This window comes from Phoca vitulina, unplaced genomic scaffold, assembly GCF_004348235.1.
Source record: "Phoca vitulina isolate PV1807 unplaced genomic scaffold, GSC_HSeal_1.0 scaffold66, whole genome shotgun sequence".
NCBI lineage: Eukaryota > Metazoa > Chordata > Mammalia > Carnivora > Phocidae > Phoca > Phoca vitulina.
The window spans coordinates 4,910,480-4,931,426 of NW_022589769.1; the positions used below are offsets into that span (position 1 = coordinate 4,910,480).

At 47.4% G+C, this 20,947-nt stretch overlaps 1 protein-coding gene across 1 annotated transcript in view; it reads left to right on the plus strand.

The window, feature by feature from the left end:
• Nucleotides 1-20,947, plus strand: part of SNX29 (sorting nexin 29) — a 510,558-nt gene that overhangs the window by 362,478 nt on the left and 127,133 nt on the right. The window lies entirely within an intron of this gene.

Sequence of the window (20,947 nt, forward strand, 5' to 3'; positions counted from 1 at the left end):
TAGTGAGATCACATTTTAATTTCGCTCTAAAATGAAGCATCCAGGTTCATTATTTCCCTCCTCCCCCCTCCGCCCCCCAGCGCCGGCCCAGGATGTGATCTGGCAGGTTGTAACGTCTAGAAGTCAGTTACAAAATGAGATGGACACAGCCCATGTGCTGTTGCCTGGGAGATGGTTGGCATGGTGATCACAGTGGCATCTGTGCCCCTCTGTCCCTGTCCTTCATGGCTTCAGAGCCTTCCTGGATGTGGTCCAGTAGGTGCCTGGAGGACGTGGCCCGGAGTCACCCACCTCAGCCAGAGCAGCTTCGTCTCACACTGTGGGTGCTCCAACATCTTTGCTGATGTTGCACCTCTGGAAGGCAGCTCTCTCCTTTTCGCTAACCGTGCTTCTGGTCAGTCCCTCAAGAGCGAAATCCAAGCATGTGTTTGGAAACGTTGGAGAAAGCTTTTGTTTTACAGTGTTTTTATCATAAACGATATCAGATAGAAGGTGACTCACTTAAAATGCTGGTACCATTGGACGTTATTTTTCTTTGTTTAAACAAATGCATTCTGTATATTTCCCCAAAAGATTTGAGATAATTTCTAGAGAAACTCCTGTAAAAGAATGATAAAATAGAAGTAAAAAGTCAAATAACAGGGTCCGGGAAAATGTAAACTAGGAGAACTTGAATTAAGGAAACTGTGAAAATCACACGTATCTGTCATGAGCTCCTGTATGACTGTTCTCATTGGTTTGTGAATTTCCTATGGGCTTCCTGGCAGCCAGGGTGAAAATGGAAATGTGGCTCTTTTGGATAATACCATGGCTAATGAGAAGAAAATACGTTAGCTCCTCAAAGGGAGCTCCAAGAGAAATTTCCACACAGGGCTTTAGATTAGATTAGATTCCACACAGATTGCCTTAGATTAGGCAATATTGAGGGATGCAGGAGGCAATCCCCCATTACATCCCTGTGACACATTGCTGTCACGCTTCATCAGATGGCCCTCAAAGGAAGCCAAGGGCCTGACCTCCAAATGGAAAGAGTTCATTGGAAGAGCCAAGAGGAAAGGCTCCGTACATGTAGTTGTCTCATTAGATCTGGGCTTCCCAGTACAACAGCCACTAGCTACATGTAGCCATTTAAACTTACATGAACTAAAATATAGTGAAATTAAAAAGGCAGTTCCTCAAGCCCACTGGCCACATTTTGTGTCTTTAACAGCCACAGGCAGCTAGAGGCCACCGTGCGGGGCAGCACAGATGCAGCACATTTCCGTCGCTGCAGAAAGTGCTCCGGGCCGGTGGGCAGCTAGAACGGTGTCTCCAGGAGTGTGGGACAGCAGGCCACTCTGTGTGTCAGGTCAGGTTTTAGAAAGACAGAGGCTGGACATGGCTACCAAATCCTGCAGGGAGGAAGCCACTCACTTTTCAGCTCTTCCCTGGCTTGGGGTTACCGGGCAGGGGGCGCAGGGACACCCCGAGTGTGGCCCCTGTGTGCCTGCGCCCTCAAATCTTGCTGTTCAGCAGAGACAGGGAGGCTCCGAAGGAGTGCCTTGGCAGGAGCGGACTTGAGCTTGATCATGCATGTTGTTTTGTTTTCATTGTGTTTATTTATACATTTGCCTTCTAGTTATGGCACAGAATCCTGTTTTCCACCCACCATGGTGATGCACGTTCCTTTTAAAATAAAGTTAAGAAGAAAGAAAGTGAGTCCTGTTAAAACAACAACAACAACAACACTAAGTAAACGATCATGCAAACAGCAAGAGTTTGGGACAGCGTAACGTGACCAGTAACATTCAGGAAACTTCGCTGGGCGGAGGGAACAGACGGTGAATGGTAGCTCAGTAACCATGATAGTCCCACTGGGAAGCCACAGTGACCGCTGCCTCTGTCTGGTCTGTGTGCATTCTGTCCAGTAGCTCACTCAGCCCTCACAACCGCCCTGTGAACAAACTCTTCTTATCCCCATCTTATTGATGAGACAACAGAGGCACCGAGAAGCCTCTCATTCAGTAACACGTTTTTAGCCTAAGTAGTATTTTCTCCCAAGGTACCAGTTGGCAGAGGTTCTGAGAAGGAGGGTGGAGCTTGTCACATGTCTAAGAGGCGAGTGGGGCAGGTGGCTTCATTCTGAAGGGAGGGGCCTGGCCTGCACCCTGGAGTTGATGGGCCGAGGGCACGCCTGCAGCCCAGCTGGCTGGTTCTTGTCGAACTGCTCGGGGCCCACCGCAGGGCACAATCTTGTGACCCACCAAGGCTTCCAGACCCCCAAGCCAGGCTGAGATGCTCTTGCTCTGGATAATTATCAGAGCAGGTGCTGGTTCGTGGTGTCTGCTCGGGCCGTAGACGGGTTTCAGGGGTATTCCTTCAGAACTGCTCCCTTGAGCAGGTCTGGAGAGCCTGCCCGGAGATTTGGAGAAGGTGCTCCTGGATGCCAAGAGGAACCAAGCTAGCTCACCCGCTGCAGGCAGAGCTTGGGCTTTCATTCTTCATATTGTGGGAAGGGGCCTGGAGTTGTATTTTGCGCAAGGGATTCTGGCAAGAGGTGCCGTCCCTGGAAAGGGTTGAATGCAAGGTCTTAAAAAATGGTTTATGCCTTTGAGTGCTGTGGTTTCTACGCTCGGCCCCCACGTCTGAGATGGGGGCCAGGCGTGCTCTGGCACTTGGAGGAAATGGCAGCATTTGAACAATTCTCAAAACACCAGTAAAATCAATGTCCAGAACTTTCCCAATTTAAGGTTTTCATTTATGAATATTTCTGATGCTTCTGGCTCCTGCTAATGCTTGGCTGCCCCCAGACACTAGCCAGGGACAAAATGATTGAACAGCAACAAATAAAATGGGAAAAACTATTTACTAACTGGTCTTGCTGGGTTTTTGTCTCTTTCTCTCTGTGTTAACACACCGTTGAGCTTGTGAGCTCGATTTTCTGTCACTTCTGTGTGATAGAGTTACATTTGTTGTTAATCAATTAGTTCCTGGTTTATACCTTTGTGATTGTTTGATCTTACTTCCCAAATACTCCCACTTCCAAATAAGATTGAGGTCCACTGTCTTTAATATCCTGCTGTAGTGTGTATAAAGGGATGTTAGATCCCCCCAAAACAAAAACAAAACTGCCTTTTTTTTCCTTAGGTAAATATTACAGCCACTAAACTGGTATGAAATAATCCATCAGTACACTTATTTTCTGAACCCTCAAATCTTAACCTTTGAAAAGAACTGTTTTAAGTAGAGCTGAAATCAGTCCTCTATGTGGGATTAATTTCAGCCTTTGAACTTAGCCACCAGAAACACTGGCCAGTGTACAATATTCCATCTGCACGGCCCAACTAATTAGGTCTCCTTTGTATTAAAAAGAAATGTTGCTTTGTTTCAGCAAAGCTCTCCCTTTCTCGAATACGTCCCCTTTCCTAGAGACCACAGGGTGTCCCCTTGGCTTAAAGGAATGGCAGTGCCCTGGGAAGACCCGCCCAAAAGGAAACCATGTCCCCGGGGCAGCCATCCTGAAGGTTTATTCCAACGGAGCGCAGTTTCACAGGTGATGCGGGGAATCCATTGTTTCTCCTGTTAATAATAGATCACAGGGCCTAGGTGGGCTGCGTGAGGCTGCAGGTGGTGGGGAGGAGGGCGACGTGGTGGGACTTGAGGCCCTGGGCTTCGCAGCCATTCCTTTTCATCCTCTTTCCTCAGAGGCTTCCCCCGCGGGTCCTCCCGTTCTGTTACCTGCAGCTCTGTGCTTGGGCTTGCTCAGTGGGTAATGATGCAGAGAGGGGAGGATTCGGGAAGTAGAGGAGGATGAAACAGAAACCAGCCCCACAGCTGCAGCGCTGTGGGCTCTGGGACCGGGGAAACAAGGATGGGTTCGCAGGTGGACGTGCTTCTCTGTCGTTGGCGTCCGGTCCCTCCTGCCACACCCGTTGTGCCAGAGGCAGGCAGGAAAGGCAGCTGAGCCCTCGGATTGCCCGGTGTCCTCCCAGCCCGCGGGGGCTTCGGTGCTGTGTGGTGGGCAACCCCCGGGACTGTGGGCCTTTGCTCCTGCTGTCTGTTTCCTGGAGAACTTAACACTCCACCAAGTCCAGCACCCGAGCGCCTCTGAGGGTCACAGCACGTTAGCCTCCAGCTGTCGGGGGGGATGCTGAGGGCTTCTGAGAGAGCCCGATACAGGCGAAAACAGAAAGCAAAAACTAAACAGGCTGTTGTCCTCCCTTTGGACGTATATGTCACCATTATTCTGTTACTGCTTTTATCTTCCCGAGCAGGAAAGCTATTTTTTTCTTTGACAGTATAATTCCTTTCTTCATCCCAAAGCTGTTTTATTGAGGGCTGCTATATGCCAGGCTTAGCTGTTTATCGAGGGCCTGCTATTTGCATCAGAATTGTTTAAGTGAGACCCCATAAAGGCCCGAAATATTTAATGCCCAGGCCCCAGCACCTGAGAGTTTGGCCAGCTGGGAACTGCCTAGTTGGTGCTGGATTTAGCCTTGTTTTGGATTTAAGTTAGTTACCGAATTGGACCAGTGGCATTACTCACACACGTATGTCTTCGGTTTCTCTTGCTGCCGGAATTCCAGTTGGGGCTAACCTCACGTGGGCAGCGCCCCCCACCCCCATTCTGATCCTTCTGTTCGCTGGTCCCCAGGCTTTTCCCTCATGGGCATGTTTACATGGGGAACCGTGTCTTGGTCAAGGGCGGTGGTGGAAGTTGAGTCTCAGCAATCCCTGAGGCTTGGATGGCAGAGCCCTCAGGATGTAGCTGTCACCTCAGCCGGACCCAGCCTGATGCTCTGATGTGATCCCGGTCACATCCAGGCCAGGGCTCCTCAAACTGGGACAACGTGGGAGAGGAGCTGAGCACCCTTCTTCTGACCAGGACATTAAATCCCGAGATACACCTGCCCTTTCCTGGTTGTAGGAGAGGGGAACCAGCCCAAACTGGAGCAGAACTCTAGGGGTTCACCACTTGGGGTGCCTTACATGGAACACAACCCAAAGAAGTGTTGAAAGCAAAGAATTTGTATTGTCACAAGTAAGGAAGCAGGGAGATAGTGCTCACAGCGCTGTGTCTCTTTGGGGTTAGTGCTAGAAGCTTTTATTCGGCACATCAGGGTGGGGGCAGGGGGCTTGATACATAAGTGATCTCTACGTTTTCTGTTACGTAGGCACTTTGCTTAACATTCTTAGCACATCGACATGCTAGTGCATATACCGTATGTTCAAAACAGTGGTGGAAAACCCCACCCGTAGGAGGAGATCTTAGTATTGTAATGAGCTAACAGTAACTGGGGGTCATCTCGGGGGGCTTGGGAGCTGCTGTTTCTGTAAAACAGACACATTGTTTTTCTGCTTTTGTCCCTGTCCCCTCCTCCCTCCTGCTGACAGCTTTCTGTCCTCTGAGTAACTCAGCCTGGAGTCCTAACAAAACATAACAAAGGGTATTCATTAGCTTGCCTAACGGAAAACACCAAGGGCAGACACGCTTGAATTTCAGGGATTCAGTGTCTTGAGGACTCCGTCTCCCATCTCTTGAGGAAGTGGCTTTTTCCCTGTGTTGGCTCCGTCTGTGTGCACGGACAGGCTGACACCCCCTCAGCTCAGCGGACCCCAGTGGAGCAGACCTGGGTCTCTTCCAAGGCCGGCAGCATTCCTGGAACTGATGCAGACTTGTGGTGGTGTGGTCCTAGCCCTGTGTGCAGACGGCTGCGTCCGGGCGGACGGCATGCTTTCAGGTTCTATACCTACTCCTACAACTTATCAGTAGGATTCAGGGTGTTTCCCCCAAGGACAAGGAGGGTGCTCTTACCAGCAGAAGGGGGACCGGTGCCTTGGAAGCCTTCAGGCTGTACCCAGCCCGGGCTTGCCTCTGGAGCCAGTTGGGTGGAAGACAACTTTGTACCAGAGTTTCTCCACCACAGCACAGTTGACCTTGTGGATGGGATAATTCTTTGTAGGGGGGCTCACCTGTGCAGTGAAGGCTGTTGAGCAGTGTTCCTGGCCACTACCCAGTCACCACCCATACTGCCTCTCCGAAGCTGTGACTACCCAAGAGCTCTCCAGACGTTGCCAGAAGTCCCCTGGGGGCATCATTGCTCCAGGTTGGAAACTGCCGCTCTACATGGATCCATCGAAAGCTGTTACGGTTTTATGTTGTTGAATGTAAATGGGATCCTAGAATACATGCCTTCCTCTTTGAGTACACAGATCTCTTCCTTCCTCTTTTTAAACTTCTGCGCATTCTTTCCTAGAATGAGGGAACCATTACTTAGTATTCTGATGATGGACATTTAGATTTTCTTTTCCTGGCCATCACAAACAAAGCTGCCAGATTGTTCTAGTACAGATCTCTTTGTACATAGTGTAGATATGTCTCGAGGATAAATAGCTAGAAGTGAATTTGCTGAGGGGGAGAATGTATACATTTTTTATTGTAATAGGCCTCGCTAAATTGCTCGTCCCAAGGCTGAACCAATTTTCAGTCACACCAACAAGGTGAAAGAATATTTTGTCCCCATGGCCTTGCCATCATTGGGTATTATTATCAGTCTTGAAAATTTCACCATTCTGATAGAGGGAAAAGAATTACATTTCATTGCTATTTGAGTTTGCATTTTCCTTACTGCTCGGGAGGGTGAGCATATGTCTGTGCTTTAATTTGCCCTTTGTATTTTGTGTGTGTGTGTGAATTGTCTGTTGGTGCCTTTCCCTGTTGTTTCATGGCATCATTCATTACTTTATTTACCCAGGTGTAAGAGTGCTTTGGATAGTAATCCTTCGTACTATACATTTCAGTCTTTGGCTTGTCTTTTAGCTTGATTTATGAGAATTACTGAGTGTTCTTCTGTTACCTGGCCTTCAAACCTTGAGAAGCGAGGAGTTTCTTGGTTGACCTGCTGGAGTGTACTATACCTTATTCTGTTTGTTGTTACAATAGTCCTGAGATCTCATAGATGTCTTTGCCTACCTCTAAAATGGAAAGAATATGTTCACAATGGTGAGTAAATAATTCCTCCAAGGTCTCAGAATAAAAGCATCAGAGCTAGGTTCACTACTGGTCTCCCCACCCCAAGTCTAGGGTTTTTATCGGGACTCCCAGACTGCTTCCAGAGGACAGAATGGAGACCAGTGAGTGGAAATTGGAGAGGAGTAGGTTTTGGTTCATTTATTGATCCCTCCAGCTGTCTGTTCATCTCTCTATCTATCCAGCCATCCTGCAGTGGGCTGGGTGCTGGGGATATTGTGAATGATGGAGACATAGTCTTCGTCATTGACTTCTTGATATAAGGAAGATTGAATGTGGAGAGCTGATCAAAGGCAGAGTGGTCTTATCAAGTACTGATCTTGACAAACCCCTGCCCCCTGCCACATTTCACCTTGTTCTGTGAGGGAGGGACCGGATGATCTCTGAGGCCCCTTTCCAAGTTTATAAGAACTTAACTGACACATATTTCTGGTCTACATGGGCAAAAAGGACTTTTTTTTTGGGGGGGGGGAGATTTTATAGTCACAGCATGAAAAGTGGATACACAGTTACTCATCCATCTTGAGACTGACCCTCGTGCAAGAAGCAGCCAACATAGTGACTGCCCCCAGCCTTGTATTTCTTGGAGGAAGCTCCATCTGGGCTCCTCACGGCCGGCAGAGTTAGGACGAGAGACTGAGACTTGCCCCTAGAGCAAGGTGCTGCAGGGCAGGCGTGTGCCAAAGCCCCATTCCACGCCATGGGGGCTCAGCTGAAGCCAGGGGCCTAGGCTCTCGCCAGGTTCTCATGTGGTCCTCCTGGCCATGGCTGCCATGGTTACATCTCTTCTGGACCTTGCCCCTGAAGTCTAGACCCAGGCCCTCATTGGAGGCTCTGACCTGCAGCTCTGGGAGGCCCTGCTGCTCACCCGAACACCTGTTGTTCACCTGCTAGAAGGTCGGCTGCACGAAGTCACAGCTGTGTGTCATTTTTGCCTACTGTTGTATCTCTAGTGCTTAGGAATAGGGGAGCAGGCTCATTACACGATGGATGGATGGATGGATGATGATGGATGGATGGATGATGATGGATGGATGGATGGATCAACGAACCATCCTGACTCCGGTTCTCCACCCGAAGTAATATTCTTCTAGGCCCCTCTCATCAGAGTTCTCACCATGGATAAACTGTTGGTTTATCAAACTTTTCACTCAACTACTTGGTCCTCCTGGATGATTTCTCTTGTCATTTATCTTGGCCCTGCCTCAGTTTTCTCGCTGATTGAAACCACTTTCCTCCATGTTGATAACTGGCCCAGCCCTGGTTCAGGAAGTTTTATCTTCCCCAGGTAATATGCTGTTTTACAGTGAAGTAGTGGTTTAGTTCTCTAGAGTTTGGCAGTCGAGGATGGCCTACACCTTCCCCTGTAATCCCCAGACTTTCCCATAATCACCCATACACACTCAGGGCCCCCGTTCCAGCACCTGCCCCAACACTTTAGGTACTGGGAGTAAGAGTTCAGGATTGGCAAGGAAGGGCATAAAGCCCTTCATAAAGAAGGTCAGACAATAAGGATTCATTGAATTCTTGTGAATCAGGCACTGTGCTAGGTCTGTGAACATTGTGGACATGATACCCACCCCCCACCCCCACTGGAGTTCATAGTTTTACCAGAAAAGAGACCTTAAACCTGTTAATGTACATAAAACACAGAGATAAATATATTACAAACTGTGGATGTGCTGTGAACAAATACTACACAGGGTTCCAGAGATTATAAGAAGGGGCCCACTTAAACTGGGGTAAGAATGGGATTCTTTGAGAACATCTGCTCATTCCTGAAGGACAATTTGGAGTTAATGAAGTAAACAGAAGAGGAACAGTCCAGGCTGAGGGAATTTCCTTGAGGCAGGAAAGAGCTTGGTGCCTTAGAGGAGCTGGAAGGCTGGTATGGTTGGGGTGGAGCGAGAGAGGGGGAGAGAAGGCAGAGAGGCTCAGGGTGCTACAGCCAGCTGGGTCTTCCAAGGCTTTCTAGTGAAGCCTGCCTGCCTGCTTGCTTGCCTAGCCATCCATCCATCTGTCCACCCACCCATCAATCCAGCCAGCCATCCACCCATCTACCCACTCATCCACCCCAGCCCCCCCACCTGCCCACCTGATCACTATTGCAGGAGCCCAGGTGAAAGGGAATGGTAGTGGAGACATGCAGAATGGCCATGGAGAGCAGAACAGGTGATGTGTCTGAGGTGTGAGTTCATCAGGATTTCAGGTACTTGGGATAGTGAGCAGTTCAGATGTGGATTCTAGAGTCAGTCCAAGTTTAAATCCCCTATCTGCCTCTTAGTTTCTAGTTGGATGACCTTTTATGGTGGGGTCTTTATCATTCTGTTCAAGTCCCAATGTTCTCACCTTCAGGGATGTTATTTCCTTCCTAAGGTTGTTGAGAGCTTTAAATGAACACGTCTCTAAAGTACTTAGTGCATTGCTTAGCCTACTCGGTGAATGGGAAGGACTCAGAGAGTGCAGCCATTCTTACCGTTTGCTCAGCCAAACAAGTGTGCACCTCTGGCACACACCTGTGCCTGGGATTTGAAATGAATGTTTGTGGTGTGAGTCTTCACACGGTGGCCCACAGCCTTAGAAATCTGTTCCTCTCCAGCAGGAATCCAGAACCCGTATCACCCTCTCCTTCATTCCACCTGGTTGAGCATTTGAACACAGGGTCTGCTGGTCCCTATTTTGCTGAGACTAGAACACCCGAACCGGAGCTTCTCAAGAGGGGGAAGCTGCGCTGCAGGCGCCTCATTGGGAAACGGCATGGTGGTGCTTCTCTTCGCCCCCCACCCCCCACACACACGCTGAGGTTGAAGGGAGGTGGTGCGGGGAAAACAGCTGATGAGCAGTTAGGCAGCTGCTCAAATGTCAGCTGTCATGATTTATGTTTATGTGATGAATGTTTTCCCAGGACCTAGGGCATGGGAATAATAACTCTTTTATTTCTGTGTTTAAAGAAATAACTCGGGGGGTGGGGTGGAAAGCCCAAGTCTGTGCATTGGTGAGTAAATGCCTTTCCTAGCACAGGTGAACCCTCTTGGGATCTGCAGGACTTGAATTGGGCTGGTGTGGGAGGGCTCTCACATCCCCGCAAGTGTTCACCTGCATGGGTGCCCCCACCACGCAGGGACTGTTGGTTTTCCCATGAGCTGGGCTTTCAGTAGCCTTGGGCCCAGAATGAAGTAGGAAGGGGGGGCTTCTGCTTTAAGCTTCGGATTTTTTTCCCTACCCCTTGCAGATACAGATACAGAAAAGCATTTTGAATCCAACCTTTAAAGGTTATCTCCTTGTGGCGCCAGCAGACTCTTCCCGAGAGACTGTGAATCCCAGCTCCTTGCCAGACTTGCCCGCGGAGTGAAATTCTGTCAGACCGCCCTGGCTGTCGGAGCGGGAAAGCAGACGTGCAAGCTGGCGGCTGCGTGGAGGCTGCTCTTCGGCGCCAGTGGAGAGAGGACTGTGTGACAAGGGTGTAGCGCGCGGATGGCGGTCTCAGGAAGTCTCGAAGGACGATGTTAGGACTGTGAGCACAGCATGGTGGAGACGGGGAGCAGCAATCTGGCCTCTGGGGTTATGTTGCCGCTGGTCCTCTGTGGCCCAGATGACCGGAGGCCGGTATGGAGGCAGAGGGCCCACAGAAGATTGACAGGGAGGTGAGCTTCTGACACCTCAGTTGCCAGAATCCTGGAAAGGAAAACAAGCTGCACTTGGCAGCATGTGATTGAGAGGAAGCCACATGCTAGACCGCGGAAGTCAATGAGTCATGTTACCAAGTCTGCCCCTCCCCTGCCTGCTTTTACTTTAATCTATTTATGAAACACTAAGTATGGGAAACATACATAAGGCCACTGTGAATAGTAAGCACTGGTACCTACTAAGCCTTTCCCATACAGTTCTGATCTGAGAGCAAGCATTTTCACCCCTGTTGACAGATGGGTACATTGAGGTCAGAGAAGTGAAGTAAACTGCCTAAGGTAGTACAGCTGGTGGGTATCAGGAATACACTGCAAACCTGGGTCTAAATGACCCTCCAGCTCTGTGTTTTTTTCAGAGAAGAATGCTGCTCTATTCTTGTTAACTGAGTTTCCCAAAGAGGGAGAATGTGAAATGAAGAAAATGACAATGAAAAAATAAAAATAAAAAAAATGAAAAGAAAATGACAATGAGGATAGTGGTGATGGTGTTAGGATAGTTGGTGGCTGATGATGTGATGATGGTGGTTGATTGTTGGTAGTGAAGGTTGGTGAGGATGATGATGGTTAGTGAAGAGGGTGGTTGATGGTTGGTGAAGAGGTTGATGGTTGAGGTTGATGGTTGAGGATGGTTGTTGATGGTGAGAATGGTGGTTGTGAGGTGGATGATGATGGTTGGTGAGGATGGTGGTTGATGGTTGGTGAGGTGGATGATGATGGTTGGTGAGGATGGTGGTTGTGAGGAAAGGAGGAGGAGGATGGTGGTTGGTGAGTTGGGGGAACATGGCTGGTGAGTAGGGGGAGGATGGTTGGTGAGGAGGAAGATGGGTGGTTGGTAAGGGAGGAGGATGGTTGGTAAGTTGGAGGAGGATGGTTGGTGAGGAGGAGGATGGTGGTTGGTGATGGCAGCACCTGTATTTCCCATGTACTAGACATTGTGCCAAGTTCTCTCCATGTTTTGTCTCCTTAAACTCTCACAAAACTCTGATGGAAGAGTTCTAATTATAGCTGTAGGAATATGAAGAGGCCCATGCTTTCCTTGAATACCCCATTTATGTTAAGGAAAAGCATATCAAGAAAGATCCTGGAGTCTTTTCACAGCCGAGAGAAATTTTTCTACACATTACAGCTGGTTTTCGAGTATTCTTTATTAAGGGCCTAGCAGTGCCTGGGGGACTGAAAGCCGTGGTTAGTCTCCAAACCTTCCTGACTAGATTTTTTCCCGGACTTGCTAAAAGCACAAAGCACGCTACTCCTAATTTCCATCCCCTTGGCTTTTAGGACTAACACTCAACACTTTGGACTTGTAGCTCTTTTCATGACAAAGAAGTTGTGGCTGGCTTGGCTTCCATCAGTCTGTTTTTCAAACACCTTGGCCTTTGGAGCCCTGAGGATCAGAATGTGATTTTTCGCACCTCTGTTATTTACCAGCTGTGTGTGTTTACCAGCTGTGTTCCTCGTCTGTAAAATGTAGCTACTGAGCATCTCATGTGTGCGATTGGCATGAGAAGTAAGTGAGATATATAGGAAAAGTGCCAAGCATGGTACTTGGCCCACAGTAGATGCTCGAGAGACCTGTGTCTCTGTGTCGCCATCTTGCTGTTGAAGTGCCGTGCTTAATCTTCTTTTATGGACTTGCTTGTTTCTCTCCCACTTTCTCCATGAGCACTGTCTTCATTTCCTGCTGTATCCTGGTGCCTAGACCAATGCCTATCAAGAAATACTTATAACATGAGTGAAGAGACATTGGGGAAATAAGCATTTGCACGAAGAGTCAAGGCATGTCGGCAAAAGATGAAGCTGGTGAGGTGGACGCGGGCTTGTGTCTGTGCTGTTCATAACTTTCCCTATAGAGCGTGAGCTTCCCAAAGTGAAGTTACTAGATGTTTTGCTGAACTGGTTGGTTAGGGAGAAGAAGGACCACAGGCAGCCTCAGCCATGCATGTATCTGAGCTAGAGCCTCATGGGTATGACTTTAAAAAGGAAGGAGGACATGCACTTTTCAGATTCTGGAAGCCAATTTCTGTTCCCATTTGGCAGAGCAGTGACTTCCTCCTGTCAGCCTCTATCAGAGGTAAAAGGAAGAGCTCTTCAAGACTGAGTATGGAGTCACTCAGGGTGTGGTCGCTGCCCGAGGCTTGAGTCCCTGGCCCGGAGGCCCTGTTAGCACTTTACTTTATACAGGAGTTTGGTTTTGTGTTTTTATGTTCCTACCAGTGCATATTTTACGAAGAAAACTGAAGCGATAATTGAATTGTGAATGGTTTTATCTCTTGAACGTGCTGATAACATGAAGATGATAGTGTTCTGTCTTAGGGCCCATCCTCAGGCAAGTAGAATCTTGATAAGCACCCTATTTTAAGAGCCAGACCCTTCTGGTATCTGTAAATTTTTACTAATAACAACTAAATATCTTTATTGGCGGTAAGAGACAGGAATCATATAAGAGCCTAGGGGCTTAATTTAATGTGAAATATGTAGGGAGAGAGGAATTTTTATAGCAAGCAGGAATTGGGAAATTATTTGATTGTTCAAACAGACCTTAAATGTGGGAGTGGGGTCCTATCTTCGGCACACTTGTAACTTGTTTTCCCTTCCTATGTACTTCCCTCCCTCCCTCTATCCCTTCCTTCTTTCCTCTCCTGTTATGGATCAGGCACTATGTGAACGACTAAATTACAGTAATGAGAAAGTGTAGACCAGCTTCTTGTCATCATGGAGTTACAGTCTAGTGAGGGGAAAACAAATATTCATCAACCACATAAACAAGTGCAAAATAACAAGCATGACCTGTCTGTCCACAGAGGAATGGATAAGTAAACTGTGGCATGTTCACACAATGAAACACTGGTCAGCAAGAATGAAGCTCTCTAACTGCAACAGTACAGAGCACTCTCACAAACACGGTTGAAGGAAAGAAGCTAGATAGCAGAGAATGAAAGAAGTGTATACATCAGGTGTTTGCATTTATCTGAATACAAACTCAGGAAGGATGAATCCATGCTGTTGGAGGTGCAGGGGTTAACAGGAGAAACAAGCTTGACAAGTGTGCCATCCATCATCCAGCTCCCCGACCACCGAGTCAGCCATGAAGAGGAGAGAAGACAACAGCATGCTTGCGTTCCCTGTGGATGTCAAGGCCAATAAGCACCAGATCAAATGGGCTGTGAGGGAGCTATATGACCTTGACCTGGCTGAGGTCAGCATTCTGATCAGGCCTTATTCCACTGGTTCCTGACAGTGATGCTTTGGACGTTACCAACAAAATTGAGATCATCTAAACTGAGTCCAGCTGGCTAATTTGAAATAGAAAATTTTTCACCATTAAACACAAAACAAAAGAGGGCCTTTGGGGTCTTGGTGGTAAGGTGTGGCTGATGTGGGTCACTGAGGTTAGTGGGGCTCAGGGTAAAAGTGGGGGGCCTAGGAGTGAGGAGAAAGCTGGATCGCCAAGCACATGCCCAGAGACCAAGACCAAAGCCTGGGCGTGTCAGGTTTCAGAGAGGTAAGCACAGTGAAACCTGATAGTCATTAGCTCAACAAATGTCCTAAGGTTACAGGGTCTCCTTGAGGACTCCAGCCTCTGGATTTTCACTGTATATTTATTATTTGGTCAAGGGAGCAGCAAGTAGTTTTGGCTCCGAGACCACAGGCCCATGGAGGAGGAGAAGAACAAGGGGCCTTGGTGCACCCTGATGCACAATTTCAGTTAGATGAGGTTCACTCTGTTTCATTGACCAAAACCCTGTTTTTTGGGTTTTTTTTGTTTTTGTTTTTTTTAATTTTATTTATTTGTCAGAGCGAGCACAAGCAGGGGGAGCGGCAGGGAGAGGGAGAAGCAGGCTCCCTGCTGAGCAGGGAGCCCGATATGGGACTTGATCCCAGGACCCTGGGATCATGACCTGAGCCGAAGGCGGATGCTTAACCAACTGAGCCACCCAGGCATCCCAACCAAAACTGTTTTAAAAGAGGGGTTGGAGAATGGAAAATGTAAGCCGGTGTACGGTAGAGAGAGAGAGAGAGAGAGAGAGAGAGAGAAAGACCTCTGGCCTAGTGTGAACCCAAGGGAGGCTGCTTCCTGTACTCTAAGAGCGTGTGAGCACCACACAGGGGGCAGGCATCTGCTCTTCCCTTGGTCAGTCCTCCCTTTCTGAGTTCTTTTCATATCGTGAGCATCTTGCTGCTTAAAGGTACTTGTTTTTCATACTGCTTTCTTGTACCCTTGGACACAATAAGCAGTTGCCACAGACACAGATAATGGTCTTAGCTCTGCAATGGGGTGTGTTTTCTGCAGGGCCAGTCGGCCCCTCCCATACTGCCCCTAGCAGGCATACAGAGCCACTGCTCCCGGCCGCATCCTGCCAAGCCCTACAGGGCAAGGCTTGGGCACTGGCCAGAGACCTTTGTAAATGGTTTATTTGAAGTTATTTTAAAGAATGTTTTAGTACTTTAGCATATCCGTCAGCTGAGCTAACTTCTGCTGTTGTAATAAACAATCCTCAAATCTCAGCAGCTTATAGTACTAAGTTTATTACATGTCTATGGAGGTCCCTGACTTAGGATGGTTTGACTTGGGATTTTTCAACTTTATGGTGGTGTGAAAGCGATATGCATTCAGTAGAAACCATACTTTGCATTTTGTACTTAGATCTTTTCTTGGGCTGGTCATCGGTGGTATGATCATTTCTCGTGTTGCAAGGCGGGGGGGCACCTAGCCACAGCTCCCAGTCAGCCCTACAGTCATGGGGGTAAACTGCCGACACACTGAAAGTCATTCTGTAGCCCTAGAACTCTCCTGTTTGTCACTTTCAGTGCAGTATTCATTAAATTACATGACACAGTCAACACTTGATTATGAAACAGGCTCTGTGTTAGATGGTTTTCCCTTACCATAGGCTGATAGAACTGTTCTATGTTTCACGTAGGCTAAGCTAAACTGAGGTCCCATGCATTTTCCACTTGAGATATTTTCAACTTAGAATGGGTTTATTGGGACATAACCCTATCATAAGTTGAGGAGAATCTGTATTTCCCATTTGTGCCGCATGTCACATGCGGTGTGTTATGCTCCATGTTGTTGATCCAAATCAAAGAAGCACCTGAGCTGGGGCATCCTTTTCTCATGGCAAGGGGAGAAGTGAGGACAGCAGACCATGCTTGCTTCTGGAAGCCTGTGCTCAGAAGTGGCAAGACACAGGAAGGACTGGAAGAATAATCCTCTTACAGAGAAGGGCTCCACAGAGAGGACACCTGGGTTATCTGGTGGAGGAGTAATAGGATAGACCCCAAAAAGTAATGCTCCCTTATTGTGGAAAAATCAGGAAAGGTAGATAAGTATGATATAACCATTAAAAATGATGATGTAGATTTTATATCTCAGCTTGGAAGGTTATTTATCATATGATAAAATAGGAAAAAATAGATAACTAAATAGAATATATAGTGCCATTAAAAACCTAACCAAAAACTGGAAAAATGTGTACATTAGCTTAGGAATGTGAAGTGGAAAGATCTAGACCAATTGTAGCAAACCTGGGTATCTGCAGAGCCCAGGCAGGAAATGAATGCGGTCAGCTGCTTCTCCATGTCAGCTGATGTCACTACACGGGAATTGGGGCTTTGTTTCTCCCCATCTTCCAGGCTTTTTAATTTAAATGGAAATCTGAAGTTAGCTGTTAAAAACTCTTCATTTTTAAATGTTGGCAAAAAAATGAAAATTTTTAACCTGCATAGTCCAGTTTTGCGGTTTCCACTATGAACCAAAAATGATTTTTTCTGGGTGGTGGGGATTTTGCATATTTTTTTCCTTTTCCCTTACCTGTTTTCTAACTTTACCTCAAAACTGGCTATTTCTTTGTGACACATCATGGGAAAACAAAATAATTAATAGAAGGAAAAATACATTGTAGCTACAGGAATTGCTCTTGACTTTTAACTCTATTCAGCTCATAGTTGGTGGTTAATCCAAAAAAAAAAAAAAAATAGTGACCTAAAGCACGGGCCATCCTTGGAGCTGCTCGATTTTAATAAAACTGCTGAAGACGGGGCGCCTGAGTGGCTCAGTCGGTTAAGCGTCTGCTTTTGGCTCAGGTCATGATCCTGGGGTCCTGGGATCGAGCCCCACATCGGGCTCCCTGCTCGGCGGAGAGCCTGCTTCTCCCTCTTCCTCTGTCTGCTGCTCTACTTGTGCTCTTTCTCTATCTCTGTTAAATAAATAAATAAGAATCTTTAAAAACAAAACAAAACTGCTGAAGACCCATGTCTGTGATCAGGAAAAGTCAAACCCCAGGAGGAGGTTGCAGGGAAGAAAGCTTGGGGTCCTTCTTGGTGTCTTGGTGGCCTTAAGCATCAGGATTCTCTGTGCTGGCTTCTGTTAACACAGTCCTATGTGTCTTGCCCAAGGTGACACCGACTTTGGGTGTCAGCTATCTTAGTGGGAGGAAGGAGACCCACTGTGCGGGCCAGCTCCCAGAGGTGTTGCTGAAGAGAGTCGGGAAAACCCCTGGACTCCAGCTTGGCAGGGATTTCAAGTACAGTCTCTCCACCCTCCTGCCAGGAAAGGAGATTGGTTGGGTGTGGATGTGAATGTGGGAGTAGGCTGGAGGTTGGGGCTGCTGAATATTCAGGAGTGGCTTTCGTTTCTCTTTTCCCCCAACTGTAATTCCCTGCCTCACCACCCATCATGCAAATGTGATTCTTGTGCATTTTCTAAGTGTTACTCTTTCCCTAAACAAGTAATCAAAACAAGGTTTTGAGCTGTATTTGAGCTGCAAATAAGTTTAGTATAAAATGCAATTATTCGCCTCAAAAAAAATCAGAGACAATTTGGACATTTGAAAGGATTGAATTACCCTTAATCAGAACTCAGAATGGCATCCATTCCAAGGATTAAAATAAGCCAGGACTCAGCCCTAGTTGATAATAGCCAGTTTCTTTAAAAGAAAAAAAAAAAAACACCTTATAAAAAATGCTTAAAGTAGTACATGCTCATTATAGAAAAATTGGAAAACAAAGTTAGAAGGAAGGAAAACAAATGACTCATCGCTCCAATATATAGATACAATTACAATTAATGTGTCTTTTAGTCTTTCCTCTATGTATTCTCTCTAGATGGAAGTATCCCTTGTGTGAACATCTGTGTCCTGCTTTTTAACAAATTTTGCCCACATTACTCTACACTTTATGTCAAAATCCTCTCTCACCACTGTGTAATATTCCACCACAGTGATGTAATATACTTTCTTGGATCCCTCCATTGGAAGATAAACTGTGTCCTGTAAAAAGTTTCGAGAGTCCACTGGAGCAAAAGGGGATGCCAGTGAGCAGCACCACACCAGAGGGGTCAGGAGCATCCCACTGACAGGAACTGGGGCAAAGTTTTTATGGGAGAAGACGCAGAGGCAAAGCAGGGAAATTGTTTGATTGGCTGTAGCTTAAGTGGTTGCATCATTTGGGAAAGGCTGGTTGGCTGTTTGAGATCGGTTGTTGTCAACCTCGAAGGGTTTTCAGGGGTTGACTCTGGTGCATAGGTTTTGGTTTTCTTAGACAGGCTACCCAAGCGCTATGGCCACCTCAGTCTCCTGGCCTCCTTGTTTCGTTAATTTAACACATGCTCTTGTTCAGCATTCGGGTGTTTTCTAATTTCTCACTGTCCTAAACAATTATAGAGAACCACGTTATCCTTCAGGCCTATTAGGTATTTTAGATTCTATTTTCTAAATAGGTCTGTGGTTGGAGGAGGGGCAGCACCCTTCTGGAGTAGTTCATTCAGGTGGATTCCGATTCCAAATCCTGACCCTACTGTTCGCTTGCTCTGGGACCACGGGCAACTTTGTGAACTGCACAGTGGGGGGCACCGTCAACGAGCGGCTTGCGGGATCATCATGAGGTTGAGAATAATGACTATGAGGTACTGGCCACCTAAGGGACACTTAGGTAACTTGATGTGCTGTCGGCCACAAGGAACAGAAGACCTGCTTGGCCGTGACCTTGAGATCAGATACACCAGCTTTGGAATCAGGGCATTCCTGAGTTTACATCTCAGTTCTGCCCTGAGAGAGCTGTAACCTTGTGCAAGTTACAGAACACTCCTGAGGCTCAGTTTATTTTTTAAAAGATTTTGTTTCTTTTAGAGAGAGAGAGAGTGGGGAGGAGCAGAGGGAGAGAACATCTCAGGCAGACGCCCCGCTGAGCGCAGAGCCTGTTGTGGGACTCAGTCTCTCAACCCTGAGATCATGACTTGAGCCGAGATCAAGAGTCGGACGCTTAACATCCTGAACCACTAGGCGCCCCAGCTCAGTTTATTTGTAAAATGGGAATAGTGGTCCAAAGCTCACAAAGGGCTTAGGAGGATTACATGGAATTGACAAAATGAGATTATATGTACACTTTGTATGGTGCTTGGATCATGCTTGGTGCATGATGGCCATTACGACTGTTCTCTCGTCCTCATTCCTTTCAGTGCTGTGAGTGAGCTCTACAGAAACTGCTGGGGGAAAGTAAGGACATGCCTCATTCTCTTTGCAAAGGGTGGTGTGAGGTCATAGAAGCTTCCAGAACCAGGCCTTCACGCTGAGCTGGGACAAGCTGGGTGGGTGAGAATGGCTCCCCAGCCCACAGATGAGAGCCAACAGGGGGATGGCTAGGAGAAGGGGTCCAGAGGCCGTGGCCAGGACCCTCCACACAAGTGTCCAATCAGTGCGGACCCTGAGAATGTCACCCCAATGAACTGAGCCAAAAGGGCTTGGGAGGAAGAGGAGAGTATTGTTAGGGTTTTATTTTTAGGGGCTGGAGCCTTTCTCTGGTTCTTACATTGCTGTTATTAATCTGCAGTGTACTAGTGATGCTCTCCAGCTCTGTGCTGTAATGGAATAACTCAACTTTGATGCAACACATTTGGAAAGTAAAATTCTCCTGCCCTCCTTAAAAAGAAATCTGATGGTTTGCAAAGTTTCAGAAAACAAATCTCATCTGTGTTATGTAAAGCGCCCTCTTATTTTCTCCCTCAGTTGAACAAAGTCACAAAATAAGAACGTAAACATTTTCTTTTTTTTTTTAAAGATTTTATTTATTTATTTGAGAGAGAATGAGATAGAGCATGAGACGGGGGAGGGTCAGAAGGAGAAGCAGACTCCCCGCTGAGCAGGGAGCCTGATGCGGGGCTCGATCCCGGGACTCCAGGATCATGACCTGAGCCGAAGGCAGTCGCTTAACCAACTGAGCCACCCAGGCGCCCCCGTAAACATTTTCTGATTCAGACTGTTGAGATTTCAGTGCCCAGTGTCTTCTGAGCTGTGACCTAAACTCTGGCCCCATGAGATCCATTAATGCTCGCCATGTCTGGATAGCTCGCAAGCTCCTTTATGGAAGTTTGTTCCATTCATTCGTTCATTCATTCATTTCTTCAAGTAACCAACCAAGGAACCTACCAACAGTATCTGTTGAGCGCCTTCTGTGCCAGACTCTGTCCTATGCCCTGGGGATATACTAAGGAGCCCAACCAGGTAAGATCCCTGTGTCCACAGAGCACACATTCTAGCGAAGAGGCTCAGTTAGCAAATGAGCAAGCACTGTAGTTTTATTCACTAGTTAGTGCTAGGAAGCAATAAAAGGGATGTTCTGGGGAGGGGACTGGGGTGTATTCAGGTAGAAGCTGTTGCACATGGGGTCAGCCCAGAAGGCTTTCATCACTGGTTGGCCCAGAGTATACGTCCTTAAGCTTATTGGCAACTGAGTGAATTGGTCCTCCCCATTCAGAAATTCAACAGATGGTTATTGTTACTTACAGCTTCTGTGTGTTTCTGTATTCCCTCTTCCAGGTTGGCAAGGCCAGTGGGCAGAGAACTCTATCCACTGCTTGACTGTGTATCACTTCAGGGAAGGACTTAGGGGGGCTCCTCTTGGGTGAACTTGGCTGGCCTCTGGATGTAGGACACAGGATTGTGGGCTGGGCCTGGGGCCGTGTCCTGGAGGCCAGGGTGTGAGTGGAGGGGCTCTGGCAGTACCACCGGGATGACCTGGAATGGTGTGGAGGGGTTTCTTGGAGGAAGGGGTGCCAAGTAGTCAGAACTCACCATGTTCTTCCGAAAAGTGTGTTTGCCCCATTCCTTTCGGACCATTGCAGAGATCTGCTCTCCTGCCATAGAGGATGGCAGGTGTCCCATCCCGGTTAGCCATGGTTCTGGGCGGGCTCTCATCAGTTAAAAAAAAATAAGAAAGAAAGAAAAGAAAAGAAAAAAAGGAAAGGTGTGGGGTG